This window comes from Triticum aestivum, chromosome 1D, assembly GCF_018294505.1.
Source record: "Triticum aestivum cultivar Chinese Spring chromosome 1D, IWGSC CS RefSeq v2.1, whole genome shotgun sequence".
Lineage (NCBI taxonomy): Eukaryota > Viridiplantae > Streptophyta > Magnoliopsida > Poales > Poaceae > Triticum > Triticum aestivum.
Window position 1 is genome coordinate 465,744,358 of NC_057796.1, and position 4,756 is coordinate 465,749,113.

Sequence of the window (4,756 nt, forward strand, 5' to 3'; positions counted from 1 at the left end):
ACATTAGTTTGCTACACATGTCTTGTGATTCATTCTGGCCATTAGATGGAAAGTGCCTTTATTTAATGTCCAACTAAACCATAGAAAACAATTGCTAGTTGTTCATGTACATGAATGCCTCATTGAGACTCAGGTAATATGTGATGTCCTTTGTGAAGTTCATGTTTTTCAAGGAAAAAATGCTTCATTTGCACCGGCCTTCTAATGAATTGGTTGTAGGAGGTCCCTGAAATGGGGTTTCACATCAGTTGCAACCTCCGAAGCAAAAACAAAGCATGTTCTTCCGTTAGAAAACAAAGTTAACTTTAGAGTTTAGAAACCAAATCATGAAACCTCCCTGAAGTGAAACCAAAACATATCAAACAATACATAATTATGGTCTTCAATTTTTTTTCTCATTTCTAATATATACTCCCTCCGTTCCTAAAGAACTGCCAAAACGTCTTATATTTAGGAACAGAGGGAGTTTTCCTTAAACAGGGAAACCAGTATAGGCCAAACAAAGTACCTTTGATGTACGCGGAGATATGGCACTCCTTACTTAATGCTCATTTAAGTAAGTGCTTCTCGGTTTCTCACAGTTTGGAATATGTAGGTTGTGTTGAAAGATGATGCAGATGTCGAACCTAATGTTCAGGCCTCTGTTCTTGAACATTTTGACAAACTGAAATGCTATCCCTTTTCCTGTTTTGTGTTTGTTCCTTTTCTTGTTAGCATGTGGTCTTTGACAATTTCTTTAGTCTGCCAAAATTCCTTTGTTAATGGAAACGGTTTATCTTCAGTTTGAGGCAAGAAATCTGATTGAAAAGAGTAGTCAACCAACAACCAGTAATTAAATCAGAGCCCAAACTTCCATTAATTGAATCAAGGTAAAATATCAAGACAAGTTATTTATGAAAAATAATGATGATATACAAAAAATTGGAAGTTCTCATACTGTTCTGCGAGTAGATTAATCTTCCTAATTTTATTATCTAGTACATCTCGCCGAAACTGATGTTTTCAGTCTCATATATACAATGTAGTAACTCATGACTTGCAGAATGTCGGTGTTCCTTATAATCCGTTTGCAAAACGTCATACATTTGAGGTTCCTATAATCTGTTCGGAAAACATGATATATGAACACATAATATTAGTTCTAGCCAGTAGTTGCCAATTTGTTTCTTATGTTGTGCGATTGACTGTTGGTTGTCCTAAAATGACTGATCATCATAGCCAAAGAATTACCAAGTACTCCCTCCGTCCCATAATATAAGAGCGTTTTTGACACTACACTAGTATCAAAAACGCTCTTATATTATGGGATGGAGGGAGTACTAATCTTCTACCCGTCATCTATTTATATCTTCTTTAGTTACAAAAACATTTTTAGCTGACTACTACTCTAGAACAATCCTGCTGTATTTATTTTTCTTTTGTTTTTCATTCGAGTTATTGTCCCTTCCTCCATCTCTTATGTCATAATACATTGGAGTGCCTTATCTGCTTATCCATTTTGACAACCAGTTTATACTTGCCAACTCGCCATCCCTCTGTTCCCAATAACGATTGTTTATAGCAGCAGTGATACATATGAAGATTATCTCCATACATATTTCAGGGCACACAAGCCTCTTCAGCGACCACTCATTGAAATGCAAATATTTCTACATCATGGGTTTTATGATCGCTCCACAATTGACTTAAGTATTTAGTTACTGTTCAGATCCGGGACCATCTTGCACGCTCCAACAGTATTTTGGCTTCGATCAGCGGGGAATGTGAAGCATCACCCTCCTTCGCAGCTTCACCAGGTTTCAAATCGATTATTTGGAGGCATGAACTAGGGACCAGCCGGCATCCAGCACTTGTCGGCACTGGGAGAATTTTCGCAGAAATCAGAAGTGGGTTAGCTACAAAATCCGAACGGACAACTGCTGAGTCTGCATTGAGGAGTGCTATCAGTCATCCTCATACATGTAACTCCACACATGTCTTTCAAACTCAAATTGCACTGAACAATAGCTAAATTCGACCTACCTAGCACTTGGGGTTGCAGGAGCGGCAATTTGCCTGGCACTCCTTAACCGTGTGCCAGCACGGAACGCCCGGCAGCACGAGGCAGCAGAAGCAGTCCGGTTTCCACTTCCAGAACTCGCCTTTGGTCTTGCAATCCCTCATGACGCAAAACTTGAGGGAAAGACTGCAGTCTCCAGCAGCTGCGAGCCATCCGAACGCGACAAGCAGAACGATGGCCGCGCACGCGAGACTGCTCCGCCTCATCTTTGGTCTCCACCGGCCAACTGCAGGGAAGTCATAATAGTTCAGTACGTTTTAGGTGAGGAAAATTAGTCTGCTGAAGCGAAATGCAGAGCAAGGGCTGGTGCATAATGAATCTGCAAAGCATATTGCATTATTGCTGATTGGAAGTACAGAGTGCACAATACAGCAATACTTTGTCGTAAACCCATACCTCATTCAGTTCGATCATGTTGAGCATATGATATTTACAGAGTAATAGGCCTTAGAGTTCAGCCTGAGCATGATCACGCCTATAATATGCTCACATGCGTGTGTTTGTGGAGTTACAGATCCTAGCTTGTCAAATAAAGGTTGAGTCGGTTCGAGCTTTGGTCGAGCCCATCTCTGTTCCCACTAGTTGGCAGGCAGACCTAGTATAGTATAGGCTAGCAACATCACCATGATGTCCGTATGTATTTCTCAGCAACATTTATATACTGTTATTGTTTAAACAATCCTCTGGTGGTACATTGAAAATTTCTAGTGTTGAGTAGACTGTAGTACTAAGTTTGATCTACTATTCACCATTGTTCTTTCAGGTTGTGACAGGGAACTATGGCTGACTGAAAACCATGTCATGTGCACAATGGGCTGCTCATTCTGGTTATGTCAAAACGCCTCCCTTCATATTCTTATTGTAAAGTGAGATCGAGTTTGCAAACCCAACACATGACATGATCCAATATAAATTAGACGAGCAAGGTTGGAGGTGGAAGCTGACTTAATTTTCGTCTTATTCACAAGGACAAGGCTTGCTGGGTGCTAACTGACATCCTAAATTTCAGCTTTTAATTTGTTGTCGCACCAGTCAACTCTATGGGAGACTCAAATCGAATTGTAACCACACTCGTATGACTATGGATGCTGCTGTGATTTATGTCAAATGTCATGTTTCTAGGCAAATGTAGGAGGAGATTATATGTACTGTTGCGAGAGGCAAAGCAGCGATTTCTGGACATTCTAGCAGCTCTGTTTCTGAAAATCACTCTGCAGCTGGAATTTCGCCTAAAGGAATTGCGAGTCAGAGATCACAAGCGGCTGGCATTTCGCCTCATCGGACTAATTTTGCTATCCTAGTATTTTAGTTCAGATCCAGATCAGAAGACTAGTCCGCTGATTGATCTGCAAATTAAGCAAGGGCTACGGCCGTGGATGTGTTGAGATCAACAGGATTTTATCCATACCTGTATCTTCTTCGGGCTGGACGGTGAAGACGAGCTGGAGCGCCGCGCACTGCTGAAGGCCGCGCCGGGAGGAGCTTGACTCGACTGGGTTCCGGCCGGCCGCCTTGCGTTGCGTCGTCGATCCAAATTGGTGAGGCTCCGGGAGAAAGGGTATTCGGCCTCGGGGGGAGAATGTGAGCTGTTGGGAAGAGATTGCTCCAGTGCAGAGACGTAATAATGCCCGGAGCTGAGGCTCCGCTTTCTCACTGCCGGTGGAATAGGGCAGAAAGATTTATGACGGAGAGGGAGCGGGGAGGAGAAAAGAGGCAAAGTGAGGTTGATGGCTTCATCGGCCGGACTAAATTGCTCAGGGGCGTTTTGGCTGAATGAACAGTCAATTCAAAATAAAAATGTGAAAAAAAAAAACAGATTTTTTTTCTTGATCTTCGTGTTAGTGTCGCACAAGCATGTTTGACAAATTTCATGCAAAACAAATTTGGGGTGACATTTGGTGTTTTTTTATTTGTTGCACAGGCCAAAATGCTTGCCCTTTTTGCCTCAGAATTTGCAGGTAGCATTTGGATATGACTAAGAACACATAAAAAGTTGTTTTTTTACATTTAAAAAATTATTTTGGGGCCCGAGAGCAGAATTGAGTTTCCGCAAAACCACCACATTTATAGATGTCATCGGTTTTCTCAAAAATCACAAATCAACAACATTTATGTGGCAAGTGAGTGACAGATGCCACGTCCTTCGACTCCTGATGTGTTGCAAAGTGAGATCTTTTGTTACCTTTTAGACACGGAATTGTCTTTTGACAAATCTGATCCATAAAAAGTAGGTGTCATCTGCAAGGTACTAACCCATCGTGTACTCACGACCATTAATCATATAGTTGCAAGTCTTCGGCAACAGGCCTAACAAACAGTGGTGATCTCGACAACACATTCAAATCATTGTGAGAGCCAGACAATCCAAAGAATGATTACCAAATCCATAGATCCTCTGATGCAGCAGCCTCACGAATGATAGCTGGACTATGGAAGTGGCCTTTGTATTGACCTTTTCCACCTTGCAGTTGATCCTAGCATCCCAGGCCATCTCTTTTTTCATTCGATGCCAACAACCTCCTGGTGTCTTCCTTGTTGGGTGCCTTCAAGTACTCCGGCCCAAAGATATCAATGACGACTCTTGTGTATCTTCGAGTGGCCTCCAAGATTGTATCTTCTCCAATGCGAACATACTCATCAATGGCATGGGCCGAACACCCATAGGTAGAACTCGAACAGCCGCAATACACTTCATAA

At 42.0% G+C, this 4,756-nt stretch overlaps 1 long non-coding RNA gene across 1 annotated transcript; it reads right to left on the reverse strand.

Moving 5' to 3' along the window:
- Nucleotides 1–1,509: 1,509 nt before the first annotated feature.
- On the reverse strand, nucleotides 1,510–3,753 carry LOC123176049 (uncharacterized). Its single transcript, XR_006488344.1, has 3 exons — nucleotides 3,468–3,753; nucleotides 2,023–2,285; nucleotides 1,510–1,859 (listed from the first exon to the last, which is right to left on the reverse strand). It is a non-coding gene; the product is annotated as an uncharacterized lncRNA (long non-coding RNA).
- Nucleotides 3,754–4,756: the final 1,003 nt, after the last annotated feature.